The sequence below is a fragment of the Mya arenaria genome, chromosome 16 (genome assembly GCF_026914265.1).
Source record: "Mya arenaria isolate MELC-2E11 chromosome 16, ASM2691426v1".
In the NCBI taxonomy this organism is placed as follows: domain Eukaryota; kingdom Metazoa; phylum Mollusca; class Bivalvia; order Myida; family Myidae; genus Mya; species Mya arenaria.
Window position 1 is genome coordinate 36,506,690 of NC_069137.1, and position 19,837 is coordinate 36,526,526.

General features: G+C 31.9%; 1 protein-coding gene across 4 annotated transcripts in view; it reads right to left on the reverse strand.

The window, feature by feature from the left end:
* LOC128222502 (low-density lipoprotein receptor-related protein 2-like) overlaps positions 1–19,837 on the reverse strand; it is a 588,217-nt gene that overhangs the window by 362,268 nt on the left and 206,112 nt on the right. The gene's annotated exons all lie outside the window — the stretch shown is intronic.

The following is a 19,837-nucleotide window of genomic DNA, read 5'->3' on the forward strand; positions in this document are numbered from 1 at the left end:
CTTACGCAGTACAATACCTAAAAGTAGTACTAAACCAGGATTTTTAACATACCATTCAACAGTAATACTAAATATTAACACACGTGAGCTAATGAGAGGGCCAGGTTACTTTAAAATAATACAAGTTAACAGTAACTCTAACCCAAATACACTATGGGAACTAATCAAAGAGACTATAAAGATATAGTACAAAATGAAAACGATTTAATCGGAAGAATCAATATGCTACAATTAAACACGCACTTAAGTAAAAATTGCAATCAGATAGAAGATATAAGTGTTCTTAAACAAGAATTAGATATAATAACTACAGAAAAAAGGAATGATATTGAAGAAAAAAGCACAACATGTAGAATATAATGAAACAAATATTACATATTTTACTAGTCTTGAAAGCGCCACTATGAACAAAAAATATTACTAAATTTAAATTGAACTAAACCATATCAACAAACATAAAACGATAGTTAAAACGAGCAACGACATTTTTATTAAAATTGATACAAAATCAATCTTTTATAACGAAGTTAGTGACAGAAATTCATGATGTCGAAATATGTAAGGCACAACATTTTTTTGGCGGAAATTTCTCATTTTGTTGCAAAGTGCTCTAAAATATATACGACGTTATCTCATTATGCTGCAATCAATAAGCATACATCTTTTTTAAAGTTGTATTGTTAAAACATCTGCAATTTATTGAGTCACCTGCGTTAATAATTTGCCAAATACCATTAACTGACAAAGTTATACCATTTCCTGCGCTACACGCATTTCATTAATGTAGTACCCGGAATCATTAAAACAAATTATATATACGATCGTTTTAATTCCGCAAATAGTTTGTATGAATACTGGTATGATATCAAGTAAGAAAAACTACATTAACAATAAACTTTTAATGGATATTGCTTTCTTTCAAATTGTATCGTCTTCCCTAGTTAGATGACATCATATCATAAGTTGGAGTATGTTTATGGCGTTATTACCTGGTCAAATATCAGAAGTGACGAACGTTTGATTTTATTATGATGAGATTCTATTTATCAAATCATAAAGTGATATTACCTTTTCCTCTTCTGTTTAGATGGGAAATGAACTACTTTATGATATCATTAAAAATGCTTCCAATTTAATTGCCTACAAACATGTGTTGTGACATTGTTATACTACACATGTGCATATTACACACATATATATATATTTTGATAAAATATTGCAATATGATATGATATTTAAAAGAAATGTATGGAACAACAAATGCCTGGAACGACAGATTTTAACAACATCATATCTATTTACCCGGGGTTCATATTTTTAAATATAAAACTATCTCCTAGAAGTCAGGATTTTAACAAATAAATGGGATTTTATAACATCAAATTAATGTTATTTTTTTAATATTCTTTAATATGACATTAGTATCATTAATACCAGGAGAAGGATGTTTCTACGCAAAACAAAGTTTTTAAAGCTGATCTTTGATGTAGTCTAATTTTGATCGCATTATTCTGATATTGCGTTGCAGAATTGGAAAGCTTGTAGCTTGATCATCATTTGGTCCATGGTTAGACTTAATGTCGCCCGATAATAGGAATAAACAGGGCACTTTTAAAGCAAAATATGTTAGATTTAGACAATTGTTTTTAGCTAAGTTATTGTGTTCATGAATACAGTCGGTATTAGTTTTATGCAAAGTGCAATAACGATGCTAGGAGTCATTTTAACCAAGGCAGTTTTTACAACTTAAACATTATGATTACATTATAAAAAGATATCGTTATTCCTCAGTACTTCCATCATCCATCATCACAGCTCATGATATGTCATAACATACGATAACGTTGCTGATGCATTTCCCAGTAGAGAAACAGAAACTGTTAGTATATATTAATGCATAAAATGCAGGTACAGGTATCATTTTTTTCCTATTCGATGTTAACAACACTGTTTTGAATATTTTATAGCCCCAAAACCCCACTGTCTTTTGTTTCCAATGAGCATGGAACTAAATAAAAATGACTGGTTTTATTTTTTTACTACAACTTAATCCATTGTGTAGTTAAAATATTATATTATACTGTTTAAGGTTCAACAATCATCGGACAAATTTGACCTATTAATGTCTTTGTTACTCATTGCTGCCTGGGACTGTTTTATTATGTTACTCCCAATTTTTGAACTACATTGTATTAGAAGGCAAAGTATTATTCATCAATAACGATCGCGTATGGTTATATATTATGTTGTATTCATTTTCAAGGTCATAATTTATATATTTGGATTTAAATAACATACAAAAGACACACCTATTATGAAAAAGGCATCCATAAAGCATAATTCCATTGCGATGGACGTATTTTAAATTTTAAATATTCCAACTATAAAAAGTTTTTTCGAGGGAAATGGAATACTGACCGGCCGGCTGGCAGTCTCATGGGAATTTCAAAAATGTCCTGATCACCTTTTTGAATATGGCGAAAACGATCACGTTTGATTTATTAAGGTTAGAGATCATACTCAAATATAGACTGTGTTAAAGGGAAAGAGACAGACCTTAGTTGGGAATGACAGCAATGTACATTAACGTGACCAATTAACAAGACTTTTTGCTCTAAAGAGTGAAACTTATATTCCAACATAACTATTTGTTGGTTACCGAACTTGGGCCAGCCTTATCATTGGGTCGCTTGTGAATATCCGAACCATCCGATCCTGTCGCCTTTCAGATATTGCGGAAATGATCACGGGTTATCCGCGAATAATAATTTGATTAGAGTCCAAATGATCAAAACCCTGTGCTGGAGTGAAAACAGACATTCTTTAATTGGGAAATTGGTCGCAAACGAGGACAAATATAAAACAGAAAACTGCGAAATCTGGGGTCTGTATAATTACCACGACGACCAAGCGTTCATCATTGTGATTGATGGCAAACTTTTGAAAGGATTAAACATTGTGATAGTGCAAACTTGATTGCTTAACCGAACCTATAAAATACGCTTCATGCATTTCAAAGGACACAGGTTGTACTTCACTTTCGACGGTCGGACTGTCACGAATTGTCGCGAGAGAGACATTGACTTCATGCATAACTTTTATACTTGTTAAGTAACATGTCTCAATTGCCATATAGATGGTGATTTACTTAATGTTATTATTGCATATAACCAAAGTTGTTAAAGCTTTGTATGTAACTCTTAAAAAGGTGTACTCGCTCCGATAATCATGTACTACATTTTACATGTTAAACTTTGACTATACGTCATTGTACAGCTTAAGTTTACATTACGGATTATTTTAACGGGGAATTTGGACCGCCGGTGATAACATGTAATCGGAATTCTCGAGCATTTCAAGCTCTAATTCTTAGTATATAAAGCCGTGCGATTTATATTCGCCAGAGATAAATTAACTTTGGATCTTTCAGGACTTACATTATATCAGATTATTTTAAAGATAACATTTGTGAACCATTTTTATTTAATATAAAACGAAATTGGATTATTGCTTACTATTTGGATTTGTGAATAAATTTTAAGCATACGTTTGTGTGAATTAAAGAATTACATAAAAGCTTGAAGAAATTTACGTCTTTGTATCTCTTCCACTGCAGTGTGTCAAGTTTTGGGCAAAATAGTTAAGTTAAAAATAAACGTCGCCACACAATGTGCATTTACGCCCAAAATTAATTAGACATTTTGAATTAATGAGTAAAATTGTAATGAAATCAAACTGAAATTGAAAAGAAAACAACAATTGTAATGTAGAAGATAGAAATGATCGTACAGGCAAATGGACATACATTTATTTTATTTTTACAAATACTGTTTTATGATTTTCATCTAGTAAATTGATTAATAACACTGGCCTGAATCTCACGGGCATACTACATACTGTATTTAAAGGCTAAGTCCATTTGTTGCTTGCAATGTGCAAATACATTTCAATGTTTTGTTCACATTGCCGTCTTCAGCAGTTTACTATGAAACAATATTTTGGCTTTTAATATTTAAAGATAACAACAATGTGAATGTGTTTCGTTCTGATATACGTGTGTATATACATGCCATATTAATTTGAAATTAACTCTAAACACCATGTTGAGTTCTGTTATGCGCGTTTATGTCGAGGGTTTAATTATTATAAATAAAGTTAATAATGGACATAAAAATATATTCAAATACACATTCAAACTTTTTCCAAAATGAAATCTGATTTCGAACAAAAACATAAAATTCACGTTTACTCCATAATTCAACGCACAAGAAATACTACCTTTGTCGGAACAAAGCTTCCGTAGATGGACAGCGTTTGATGATAAGTATCAAACATTCTAAAACATTATTTCTACTTATCATAACTTTAGTACCATACGATGTTTACGTAACGCAATGACTTTTATTTATACTTAAAATGTTATCTGTAAGTTAAATTACAATATGAATATAACCCAAGCCGAGTTGTTTGTATACCACCTCAACATCTTTTAATAACTACAATATTAATACATTATTTATTCACATCAATATATATATATCGGCCACTTTGTTACACTTCCTCTGTCTCTTAATAATACCTGTCTGGCGCATCTTTAACACAACTGCATCAATTTTCTCTCAAATGCTCCTATCTACAACATGACAACATCCATTGTCTCTTAAAAATAAATATGTAGTTCACGTTTAAAAACGAATACATACTATGTTCCTATCTAGTCCACCTTCATCATTAACATATCCACTGTTTTTCGTGTTCCTTATCTAGTCCACCTTCAACATTATCATATCCACTGTCTTTTCATATTCCCTATTTAGCACATCTTCAACATAAACACAGCCACTGTCTCTTAATATTCCCTATCTGGTCCATCTTTTAACATAAACACATATATTGTCTCTTAATTATTTTCAATCGAGTCCAACTATTTACATAAAAGCATTTAATGTCTCTTACTATTCCCTATTTAGCCGTATGTTAACATTCACCGTCACTTACTAATTCAGTTTTAGTTCGCCTTCAGCATGAATATTTCTACTGACTCTATATATAACATCATTTTGCCAACACTTAACATAAGCATGTCTAATGTCTTTTGCTATTCCCTTCCTATTCCACCTTCTAACAGGAACCCATCCACCATCTCTTAATTTTCCCCTAGTGAGTAAACATTTAAACATGAAAAACTTCTGTCTTCTTAATATTCCCTCTAACACTGCCGTTAAAAATAAACACACTCAGTTTTTCGTCTTTAAAATTCCCTTTTTTGTCCACGTTATACCATAAACACTTCCAATGTTTCTTTTATATCGTTGAATGCACAGGTGTCTGAACATATATTTGTATCCAATACATTTGTAACATTTTATAATTTTAAATTTGGTGTAAGCATTACCATACTTAATCATTCGTTGCCAACACTATTATGTCTTAACTTTTCACTGACAATTAAATTATTTAATGGTTCTAGTCTTGTTTTCATACTACGATTTAAATTTAATATTGGTATGTCGAAAAAATGTTGAACTATTATAGTGTTTACGGGTAATGTAATCGTAATAAGATATATTTTACAAATCACCGTCATTGTGTTTCATTGCTGGCAGTGAAAGTGTTTTATATCTTCACCTTTTGAACTGAAAGTCTAACTATTATTCCTTGGTAAAGATTGCGTATTGTTTTATATTAAATGTGTTTTCTTGTTCATATTCATAAACAGTTTCAGGGCACAAATAACACAAAAACAACACACCTCACTTCCATAGGCTTCCAAATTGAAGCATTGTTTAAACTGTTAACTGTAAGCACAGGATTCAATGCCGATTGTCTGTTTTCACTCAATATTTAAACCAAGGATTTTTGTTTGTACACTTTAAAATATTTCCCGACCGTCTGACGTAATTCCTAAAACTCCTGATCGCCTTTTAAGATTTGACGGAGACAATCCCAACTTTTAGAAAATAAAAATGTGGCTAGAGTTTGTACGAAAGTAAAGCAAGCGCGAGAGCGGAATCAGACATACCATAATAGGGAATTTCGTCGAAAACGATAAGAATATCTTGACAGCGACATCTGCAGCAATTTAAATTTCCGCAACTACACATTTTAATCTAAAGAGTGAAACTGCAATAAAACCAAATTAAAAGAAATGGTTTGAAAGGTATATAAACATGTATTGCAGTTGTGTGCAAATGTTGTTATATGGTTCAAAAGTCATATAGTTAATTATGTAATGAAAAAAGATCAGGGTCTTACTCCACTCTGTGTTTAAATGAATTTGTAACTGACAATTTGCGCTCCATCAGCATGTGTTTCTTTTTGAATTCGGTTCACTTTGTTCCCTATTCAAAATTTGTCGTAAGTTTACAATGAAAATATGTGGTGGTTGTCAAAAATAAAGAAATAACAAAAAATGTTTTATATCTTTGGTTGTTGTATACTTGAGTTTGTTTACACTTGTGATTACGAATGAATATGTGTACTCTACTTATACTATAATCACGCTTTATTTGATTTATAGTTTTTTTTGTTTTTTTTTTAACTTTTAATTATTGAAATTCGTTCTTATATAACATTTGGTATTTGGATGTTAAATGACTATGAAATATCACATATTTGCTAAAATGCCTGCTTTCGAATGGGATATATCCACATATTTTTGTATTTGTAATTAACTAATTTTATTTCATGCACCTTTGTATTCAACGTTTATTTATCTGGAATTTTTAAATGCACATTTAATACAGGTTTCAAAGTTTATGTTATTTGTAATTGAAAATATGTTTTTGACTATCTTAGTTCGCATCTACTTCCGCAATACGACGCAAAAATACGACCTTTTTTTTTTGAAAAAAAATCTTATTCTGTTTGAGAAATACTTATGCAGAGCTCACGTGTACTTTGGACTTTCTGCGAGCCATATGTGACACAATCCCACTGTATCAACCAATTAGCATAGTATATCTCATTTCCCGTCCTACACGCATTTCATTAATGTAGTACCCGGAATCATTAAAACAAATTATATATCCGATCGTATTAATTCCGCTTATAGTAAGTGTGAATACTGGTATGATACACAGAAAGAAACACAACATGAATATGAATTTTGCTTTTATTTGAATTGTGTCGTCCCCCCCCCCCGGTTAAATCACATCATAATTTGTGGAATGTTTATGGCGTCATTTCCTGTTTAAATATCGAAAGTGACGAGCGTTTGAGAATGAAAACAAGAGTTGATATCACGTTTTCCTCTTCTATTTAGATGGAAAATGAAATACTTGATTTGGTGTTTCGTTTTTAATCAAATTGTCTACAAACATGTGCTGTGATATTGTTATATTACACATGTGTAATACAGAACAATACGTGAAGGTTATACGTTTTATAGCGGAAATAAGGCACAGAATGTCATACAAGTATTCACACATTATATACAATGTATGAAACTACATATTGCAGCACGATATTACATATTAATTTTGTGCTTGGAACGACGGATTTCAACACGATATTATATTTAATATTATGCATGGAACGACAGAATTTAACACGATATTATATATAAACTATGTGCTTGAAACGTCATATTACAACAAAATATATTATATTAATTATATGCTTGGAACGACATATTTGATCGCGATATTATACATAAACTATATGCTTTGAACGACCTATTTGAACACCATATTATGTATTAATAAAATGCTTGAAATGACATATTTCCACTTGATTTTTCATAATGCTTGGAACGACATATTTCATCACGATATTACATATAAATAATGTTCTTGGAACGACATATTTCAACCGCATATATGTCATATTTATAAATAAGAAACTGTTGCCTAGAAGTCAGGATTTTATCGAATACATGGGACTTTTTACAACAAATCATTGTTCATTGTTCATATTCTTTAACATGCTACTATGCAAATTATACATCACTGATTTAATGTTTACGTCTGTGACCATTGGTCGCATTTTTAATGTAACAATCCTTTCTTTCCAGGACTGAGGGTGACACCGGTACACATATTAAGGCCTGTTAACTTATCGTTAAACAATGAAGATTGTTAGTTTTTAAGAATCGTTTTCAGTTTTGGAAGTATTATTTAACGGTTTTAATCTTTGTTCAACATTTTTCCTCGTAATATGCATTCGAAAGAAAGGAAAAAAAAATACGGCACAAACTTAAATACAATACATTCAATCTAAATGCGTAACGTTTTTCAATAACAACATATTTCTTCTAAATAAAAATATCAGATGAACAAACAAAGAAGAAAACAATAAGCCAATGACTATATACATTTTAATGACAAACATAAACCTGCGTGTTATCGCATTGCTTCAGTTTTTTTACACGTACAACGCGTGTAATCCCATTGCTTCAGTTTCTTACACGTACATACGACCATATAACCTGCGTGTAATCGCATTGCTTCAATTTCTTACACGTACATACGACCATAGAACATGCGTGTTATCGCATTGCTTAGGTTTCTTACGTGTACATAGGATCATAGAACCTGCGTGTTATCGTATTACTTTAGTTCCTTTCGCGTACATAGGATCATAGAACCAGCGTGTAATCGCATTGCTAAGGTTTATTATGCGTACATAGGATCATAGAACCTGCGTGTTATCGCATTGCTTAGGTTTCTTACGCGTACATAGGATCATAGAACCAGCGTGTAATCGCATTGCTAAGGTTTCTTACGCGTACAAAGGATCATAGAATCTGCGTGTAATCACGTTGCTAAGGTTTCTTACGCGTACATAGGATCATAGAACCTGCGTGTTATCGCAATGCTTAGGTTTCTTACGCGTACATAGGATCATAGAATCTGCGTGTAATCACATTGCTTAGGTTTCTTACGCGTACATAGGATCATAGAACATGCGTGTTATCGCATTGCTTAGGTTTCTTACGCGTACATAGGATCATAGAATCTGCGTGTAATCACATTGCTCAGATTTCTTACGCGTACATAGGATCATAGAACCTGCGTGTTATCGCATTGCTTAGGTTTCTTACGCGTACATAGGATCATAGAACCTGCGTGTAATCGAATTGCTAAGGTTTCTTACGCGTACATAGGATCATAGAACCTGCGTGTTATCGCATTGCTTAGGTTTCTTACGCGTACATAGGATCATAGAACCTGCGTGTTATCGCATTGCTTAGGTTTCTTACTCGTACATAGGATCATAGAAAAGCGTGTATCCCATTTCTTAAGTTTCTTACGAGTACATAGGATCATAGAAACTGCGTGTATTCGCATTGCTGTAGTTCCTTAAGCGTACATAGGATCACAGAACCTGCGTGTTATCGCATTGCTTAGGTTCCTTACGCGTACATAGGATCATAGAACCTGCGTGTTATCGCATTGCTAAGGTTTCTTACGCGTACATAGGACCATAGAACATGCGTGTATCGCATTGCTAAGGTTTCTTACGCGTACTTAGGATCATAGAACCTGCGTGTATTCGCATTGCTTAAGTTTCTTACGCAAACATATAAGCTGCGTGTAATCACATTGTTTAGTTTCTTACGCGTACATACGACCATAAACCCTGCATGTATTCGCGTTGCTTTAGTTTCTTACACATACATACGAGGGCTGTCCCACTGAAACGTATTGTTTGTGTATAAATATTTTATTAGAAGTCACATTAGAAAAATATTCTGCTGGTTAATATATCTTTGTGTAACCAAGACGATAATTAAAAAAATAAATTAAGTGTTTAATTCATTGTTTTCAATAGACGGATACACGTTACCGAAGCCCCCTAAAAATGCAACGGATAGTTATTCATGCTTGTTGATTGAAGTGTTTCATCGTATGTTTACGTTAAATTTCCCGGGTAAACGTCAAATCATTTTGAGGCAAAGTTATTATGACGTGATAACTTTGAATTTCGAACAGATGACGTCATTCTTCACAATGAAACGCATGCTACTAAAACATGACAAAAACTTATGTTAATCAAAAAACTGCAAGGAGCGGCGCGCTGATCAGCAATACAGTTCACTGTAAAAATCCCTGAGCTGAGAAAAAACAGACACACACAAATGGGAATCTCGTCGTAGTCGATAAAAAATAACTCGAAATCTGCTGTAATGTGCATTTACGAGACAAATTAACAAGACATATTTCTTAAACAGTTAACCTTGATTAAAATCAAAGTAAAGTCTAAGATATAAACAACACATATAAAATGAAGTTAAAAACAATGGTCTGAATGTTCGAAGTCGAAAACAAGAAAAAAACAAACGAAAATAAACCGGAAAAATCTTCAATGCAAAAAAGTAAATATAACTTTCACTACATTTTTAGAAAAGAATTCCATTGCAATTTCTCAATCCAGATATGGAGGAGAATTGGGGATTTCGTCGGACACAATAACAACATCTGGCAGAACACTGCGAAGTATTTCTGATACCTTAATAAGAAGTTAAGTTTTTAAACGTGAAACTTCAGCTGAATTTGAAAGAAAACGACACTTTTCAATTGAAGTCGCAAGAAATGGTATGACAGGTATTTAAAAATGCATTTGTGTGCAAATATTGTTACATGGTTCAAAAGTCATCTAGTAAACTGTTTAGTAAAATATGCCTAAATCTCAGGGGCTAACTCCACACTGTATGTTAATGCCATGTTATTTCCATTTCTGACTGAAAATGTGCACTCAATACTCATGCGTACCTTTCAATATTTCGTTCACATTTCTCTCTTAATCTTCTCATCAGGTTACGATACAAATATATATTAAGGTTATCAATATCTAACGAAAATCAACAACGTGATTTTGTTTCGTTGGGGTATACTTAAGATTGATCGCATTTTTTTCATGCGTTTAGCGGTTCTTGGTCATTCGCGCTCTTGCACTTCTGCTTTCATACACTCAGCATAAACGCAAAAAAGCGATAAATACTTATATTACATTTATTATATTACCATCATAGATCCACAAACATATCGCAAATACGGTAGTCCGTATTCCACTCCAGTGCAGTTCGGCCGTATTCCACTGTTGTGACGTCACGTCATAACAAGTATCGTTGCGCGATGTTAAAATGACATGATAAAACAAAATAGCGCGTCGTTAAAATGATATTTATTATGAAAACATGTCATTTAAGTGATCAAACCAGTAATGTATATATTTAAATGGTATTCTCGTGGACTTTTGCAAATTTTGATTTCACTCAGCTTGCGCCTCATAAAATGCGATTCTGCAAAAATCCACTCGAGTCGAATACAACCTCCCGGATCAAAACGCAGTACTAATAACCCTATTTCATTCATATAGAAATATTCATTGATGATACAACAGTGTGCTATTATTCATTGCTATTAGAAATTAACAGTAACTTCTACAATTGAGAATTTGTTCTTAAAGAAGTGTAACTGTCAACAAACGTTATTATAAAAGAATAGCTCAATTTTGAAACGTCGTATATTATTGGTTAAATGAGGTCGCGCTTGTACAATCGGAGCGCAATATTGAAATAAACAACGACGGCATAACTCCTTGCGTGTAATACAATATGAACGTCAAGTTTTATCTCAACAAAGGACTAGGGTAATATGAATTCTAATGATTGTATAGAAATATGATTACAAGTAAATATTTAACCTGTAGTTATACTCCCTCAGGCCTTCCTTGCACATAATAAACATTAAAATAAATCTAAATACACATATTCATTTTGTTTTTTTTAAAGTGAGTCTCATCTTACTTATGATATATCATAGCTAATGGTCACTTAGAGTATGTTTACAGATTTTTGGTACAATGCTGCCGTAGATTGACATCAGTTGATAAAAAGCACCAAAAAAATCAAAAACATTATTCTAACTTATCATAATTAAACATTAGTACCATATGATGTTTACGTATTGCACTGACGTTGTACAATGAAATCAGAAACACTGCATTCTCACCTTTCGGACATGCAATTTGAACTGTAACTATAAACATTCGCGTATGTTACTAAAATTGCTATGCTACATTGAAATATATATAAATCCCTAGCCAAGACGTTCGTAGACCACCGAAATATCTTCAAATACACACAATATTAATAACTGAATGCTTACATAAATACAACATCCCATGTCTGGAAATATTCCCTATCTAGTCCAACACAAACACATCAATTGTTTCTAAAAAGTCCCTATCTAGTTCGACTTCAACATCTCTTAATTTTGCATATGTGGTTCACCTTTCAAAATAAACGAATCCTCAGTCTATTCATATTCCCTATCTAGCCCCACAGAAACATGAACACACCCACTGCCTCTTGTATTCTTGATTTAGCCCATTGTTTAACATCAAAACATACTATGCCTATTTGCATTCCCTATTTAGTCCACCTTCAACATGAACATATCTACTATACCTTTATATTCCCTACCCAGCCAACCTTTTAACATGATCAGGTCCGCTGTCTTTTATTTTTCCGTGTTCACCCACCTTCAACACGATTAAATCTACTGTATATACTCTTTCTATATCTCTGGATAGTTCTGATTTAAACCACCTTCAACATGAATACATATTATGTCTCCTTGTATCTCCTATCCATCTCACATTTTAAAATGAACGCATCCATCGGCACTTACTATTCTCTATTTAGTCCATTTTCAAAATGAAAACATCTACTGTCTCTATATATTCCTTAGTTCGCCAACTTTTAACATGACCACGTCCACTGTCTCTTGTTATTCCAAACCTAGTACACCTTTAAAACATGAACACATCCACCGTTTCTTACTATTCCCCTTTTAGTTCACTTATTAACATGAACCCATTTATTTTCTCTAAATATTCCCCATTTAGACAAAATTAAAACATGAACTCATCCACTAGTTTAAATATTCCCTGTTTGGCTCACCTTCAAAAATAATCCCTCGTCTTTAAATATTCCTTATTTTTTCAACCTTTTAACATGAACACTTCTAATATTTCTTTTATCTGATAAATGCACAGGTGTCTAAACTTATAATTGCCTCTCATTCATATGTAACATTTAGTAATTCTAATTGTGGTGTTAGCATTATTATTCTTAATTATTCATGGCCAAAATGATATTGTCTTAACTTTTCACTGACAATTACACTATTAAAAGGTATTAGTCTTGGTTTCATACTTAAATTTGAATGTAATACTAGTCTGTAGATAAAATGTTGAACTATACTGTTTACGCGTTAAATGCTTTTAATTAGATGAATGTGACAAATCACTGTCACTGGGTTGATTGCGGCCAGATAAACTGATCAATATTTTGTCCTCAATTTCACTCACATAGTACATGCTATTTACATTGTTAAGTTAATTTAAAAAGAACAAAAACAGCAACACATACGCAGTAGAACGGATAATTAAATATATTCCTGTCTGATTTTGAAATAACGAGCAATACGTCCCTGCTGAATTATTATTGTGAAAAGATTTTTTTTCAAATTTCATCTTACTGTATATGAAAACGTGCAAAAAAATATGTCTTGAAATTTACACGTGCATGTATGTGAATTCATGACTCTGTTTTCTTTCATGCTTTTCGGTGAAATATGGGGATTTAACAGTGAAATAACAACAGTGAACATATCCATTTTATATACTTACTGCAAAATAAGGAGTGAAAATATCAACTTTCAGAACTGCTTTTAAATTCCTTTGTAATTACTTGCCTTGATAAAAACAGAACACTTCATTTTAAACACAGTAAATGTTGGCAAACAAAATGTTTAAAAATTAAAGAAATGTTTCATGAATTTAAATAAATATATATTTGGAAATTAACAACTTACAACTTATTACCTGTTAATCCCGTTTGTTGAACATTTACTTGATCTTGAAGCTGAATGTTCGAACATTTGCTTTCATACCAAACAAATTACAGACGAAAACAGCTGTTCGAACATAATAGAATTTTATATCATCGTTCAAATGTATTTTGAACTGTTTGCCGTTGTAATTCGTAAAATGTGCATTCCGGAAAATTCACACAACAATTTACAGTTAATCCAATAATTTTTACCCCACCCACTCCATAAAATTTGTCAACAAACTAGCGGGGCATTCACTTTTTACTGGGAAACAAACCAGTTTACAAGCGAAACAGACTGATCTCTGACAGTAAGATGACTTAATATTCATTTACTATAAAACACATGCAGTCTTAAACTAAGAAGAAAGATTAAAATCTAATGAGTATCCGCATTTGTTTTGCTAAAACATTTGACCATCCAAATTTTCATTCATTAAATAGCGGCTTAGTAATTTGGTTATGTATTCATGCCCCACCTAAAATAAATGTGTTTTCGTTATTTTTTGGAACATATGTGCACTTATAAAAATTTATTGATTACTGTTCATAAAAGCTTTGAACTAAAAAACGAGCGAATAATAAACTATTAGAATGAATAGCAAAAAACTATTTCTCATCAAATCGGAAATAGAAAGGTTGACAGCTATAATTTTGCGTGAGGGGCGCCCCACGGGTAGCGGCGTAAATAACACCTTTTCAAAAAAGTGGGTAATTAAGAAATATATTAAAAAACTAACAAAAATTCGGAAATAAGCAACATATGCGTACTTATAAAATTTTATTCATTACCGTTCGTAAAAGTTTTGAACTAAAAAACGAGCGAAAAAATAAACTATTAGAATGAATAGCAAAAAACTATTTCTCAACAAACCGGAAATAGAAAGGTTGACAGCTATAATTTTGCGTGAGGTGCGCCCCACGGGTAGCGGCGTAAATAACACCCTTTTCAAAAAGTGGGTAATTAAGAAATATATTAAAAGACTAATAAAACTCCTAAAATAAGCATAAAAGAAACAGAAAATTTGTTCATTTCAGAGTAACATAGTATTTAATTTCACTCTTGATTATAGAAAAACGGAAAATATGTTTTTCTATGACACTTGTGAAATAAAATACGATCTTACACTGAAATAAGCAAACTTCCTCTATTTATTAACATGTAGCGATTATAAAAGTATTTATAATCATATAACTAAATGTGTTCATATTCAAGGTATATGATGTTTAAAACACGTGTACCATAAGTGTTACAATATATAACAATTGTTGGGCACTTTATGAACGTTCATAGTCGTAGAATTGTAAAATACGTGTAGGTCAAACATATTGTCTCAGAGAAATATAACAATTAATATTGTTGTAATTATATACTATAGTTTTAATTATTAACGTTTTGATCGTTTAAGGTACACACATCTTGAGCTATATTTCAGGTGTTGCAGTTTTTTTATGTATATGTGTAATATTTGCATGTGTAAGAAAACAGTATCATAACACATGTTTGTAGACATTTTAATTATTTAAATCAATGTGCCCATCATCATAAGGTTGACATTTAAACGTTAAACGGTAGCAACCGTCCCATTATTTTATAGTAGTGGTATTTTAACTTATAAAACACTCTCAATAGTATACGGCTCGACGATTGTTTTCATATTTCAACATATAAAGAAAATAATGATGATTCATGTTTTGTATTTTGAAACCATTGGATTGTTTTAAACATGGATTGTGAACGCAGTCAGAGTAAGTTTGACGAAATATATTGTTGCTATGGAAGCATAGGTAAACAACTGGTCATAAGTTGTCGAGAAAATGATGCTTAAGGTTCCTTTTCCACTTCGTAGCTCAATGCAAATGTGTTAAGACTACCAATATCTAGGTCATTTTAAACGCTCTGATTGATTTATTAATTTTTAATCAAAATTAGAAAATTGTCAATGATGTTATTATACCATAAAATAAAATATTCAAATTTCTAAATTTTTCAGAACCCATGGTCATGCCGGAGATTTGACTTACATACATTCCTTTCTTTAATACAATAACTTTCGATATCCTAACCTTTGGTTGTTTTTATAGTAACTGTTTAGAAGTTAGATTTATACCTGTAAATTGAGTATCCCTGATAACTGAATTTGTTTTTATCAAGTTCTTTTTCTGGCATATACTGATACTTATTAATATTATATGTTTACTAATGGTATATACTATTAGAATGCATACTTTAAAACTCAAATATATATATAAGTACATTACAGTCTTTAAAATATGAAGTTGGATATATACCTCAACGGAAATAAACTCAAATGGACAGCTTTTTGGACTCGTTTGGGTGTAGTGAACATAACAATGAAAAACATACTATAGAAGAGATTCGGAAACAAACAAGAAGTAATCAATATGCATTACAAAGAAATTATTAGTATATCTCCAGCAACATTAAGAGTTGATAGTTTGAGGCAATTCATGGATACCACAGAAAGTTCTTCGAAGTTTGGAAGTGCTTTGTGAAAATGTGAATCAATACATAATTTGTGCCAATAATACATCCTAACTCCCGCCAAATGTTTGAGGCATTAAGAATTACAAAAGGGTGCAAGCGTTTATTGTGGAGAGTCTTTGAAATAAATAACATGAATTCATTATTGCTAATGAAAAGGCTGGCATGATCGTTTCAGGACATAAAGAGCGTGACAGACGTATGTTTAAGGGATACACTCCAGAGAGCTATTCATGGTCGAATTTTGTAAAATACGAGAACAAAGCATCAAGTTCTGTAGAAACATTCTAGCAGGAGCAAATCAAACTAAAGTGTAGGAAAATAAATGCAAATATTGCTAAGAATATAATAATAGGAATTACGAATGCAATAAATTTAAAACCACTGACGAAAGAAGACAGGTTTAAAAAGGGTCATGTTACAAATGTTTAAAAGAAGGCCATATGACAAATGATTGCAAGACAAAGATAATTCGTGTTCATTGTGGGATTTACAATAAACACCATATAAATTTATGCCCAAAGAAGTTTTGAGCAAAGGTTTCAAATACCAATTGCTTAGGTTTCTTACGCGTATATAGGACCATAGAACCTGCGTGTTATCGCATTGCTTAGGTTTCTTACGCGAACATACGACCATAAAAGCTGCATGTAATCACATTGCTTTAGGTTCTTACACCTAAATACGACCATACACCCTGCATGTATTCGCGTTGCTTTAGTTTCTTACACGTACATACGAGGGCTGTCCCACTTCAACGTATTCTTTGTGTATAAATATTTTATTAGACGTCACATTAGAAAAATATTCTGCTTGTTAATATATCGTTGTATAACCAATAAGTGAATTAAAAAAAAATCTCTAAATTAAGTGTTTAATTCAGTGTTTTCAATAGACGGATACACATTACCGACGCCCTCTAAAAATGCAACGGATAGTTATTCATGCATGTTGATTGAGGTTTTTCATCTTATGTTTACGTTAAATTTCCCGGGTCAAATCATTTTGAGGCAAAGTTATTATGATTGATCACTTTTAATTTCGAAAAGTTGACGTCATTCTTCACAAAGAAACGCATGATACTATTACATGACAGCAACTTATGTTAATCAGAAAATGGCAAGGAGCGGCGCGCTGATCAGCAACACAATTCACTGTAAAAAAAACCTGAGATGAGAAAAAACAGACACTCACAAACGGGAATCTCGTCGTAGACAATAAAAAATAACTCGAAATCAGCTTTAATGTGCATTTAAGAGACAAAATAACAAGACAGTTTGCTTAAACAGTTAACCTCAATTAAAATCAAACTAAAGTTGAAGATATAACAACACATATAAAATGAAGTTAAAAACAATGGTCTGAATGTTTGAATTCGAAAACAAGAAAAAAAAAAACGAAAATAAAACGGAAAAATCTTCAATACAAAAAAGTAAATATAGCTTTCAGTACATTTTTAGAACAGGATTCCATTATGATTTCTCAATCCAGATAAGGAGGAGAATTGGGGATTTTGTCGGAAACAATAATAACATCTGACAAAACACTGCAAAGTCTGCATCAATAAGCATTTCGGATACCTATTAATAAGGAGTTAAGCTCTTAAAAGTGAGACTATAGCTGAATTTGAAAAAAATAACACTTTTCAAATGAAGTCGCAAGAAATGGTATGACAGGTATTTAAAAATGTATATCAATGTTGTGCAAATATTGTTACATGGTTCAAAACACATCTAGAAATTGGTTTCACAAAATATGCCTAAATCTCAGAGGCTATCTCTACACTGTAAGTTAAGGCCAAGTATGTCCATTTCTGACTGATAATGTGCACTCAACACTCATGCGTACCTTTCAATATTTCATTGCCCTCTTATCAGTACTTGTCATCAGGTTACGATACGAATATATTGTGGTTATTAATAGTAAGCGAACATCAACAACGTGAACTTGTTTCGTTGGGGCATACTATAGTTTGTATACAAATATGTTTGGGAAAATATCTTGAACATATAGTTATACTCTCCACACGCTTCCTTTGATCTATAGTATTGAATTATTTAATGAATGAATTGCGGGGTTGATGTCATTATCGGTGTATGAACGCAATTGGGTTCGTCAATGTGTGTGTAGTCCGAATGACTCCACGCGTACTTTGACCAACCCAATTGCGTTTATATATTAATCCGCAATTCATTCCTTATATTTACACCAATAGTTCATTATTTCTTTCAAGAATTGTTAAAAAATACTTCATTTCATTTAAGAAAACCTTTCAGTAATCCGTTCTTACCCATTTTGTCAACAGAACGACCCGACTATAACCGGAAACATTTTTTTTCAAATGACGTCACAATGACGCGGGAAAAAAATCAACCACTTGAAATCACTTTTAAACGTAAAATTGAAACACTTCTGGTACCAATATATTTAAAATATAATAAACTTACACTTTTAAAAATGTTGATCTATATTTAACGGGACCTGCAGACACAATACAACCAATAACAAGATCAATAGCTTTCATGTATATTGTTATGCAATGAATTACGATCCGAACATATCCGAAGATGTTGCGTTCATTGATTGATGAACGCAATTGCCGAAAGGCAGTTCATTTAAGGAATGGAAGTTGAGGTGTAAATATTAACTTATAATTGTTAACATAAATATATATATGATGACCATTTACTATGAACTATCAAATAAATTGTTAACTGCCTGTGTATGCATGGGCATATTGCCATATTCATTTGAAATTAACGTAAAACGCCATGTTTAATTCTGTGTCATGTGCGTTAGTTTTCAGCGTTTAATTATCTGAAATTAAGTAAATAATGAACATAAAAATTGTGTCTAAATACACATATTCATTTTTAATTCATTTTTTTTTCAAAGTGACAATCATGTTACATTTAATGAATCATAGCTTATGGTCTCTTAAAGTTAGTTTACAGTTATTCGGTACAAAGCTCCCGTAGATTGTCATCATTTGATAATAAGTACCCAAAGATCCATTAACATTAAACAATAAAACATTAATTCAATTTTCATCATTAAATTTTAGTACCGTATGATGTATAAGTAACATAGTGACATTGTACATTTGCATCAGACACTCTGCATACTAAGCTTTCGGACAAGTAATTTGAATTATATCCAAATACTAACATTCACGTATTATACTAAACTTGTTAAGCTACATTGAAATATAAACTAAACCCTAGCCGAAACATTCGTAGAACACCGATATATCTTCAAATAAACTCAATGTCAATAAATAAATGCATAACATAAACATCCAATGTCTCTTAATAGTCCCGGTTTAGTCCAACTTCAACACAAAAAGGCACCGGTTTCCTAAAAGTCCCTATCTAGTTCGACATCAGTACAAACACATCTCTCAAGTGTCTCTTAATATTCTCTATCTAGTTCATTTTCAACATGCCAACATCCATTGTCTGTAAATATTACATTTCTAGTCTACCTCC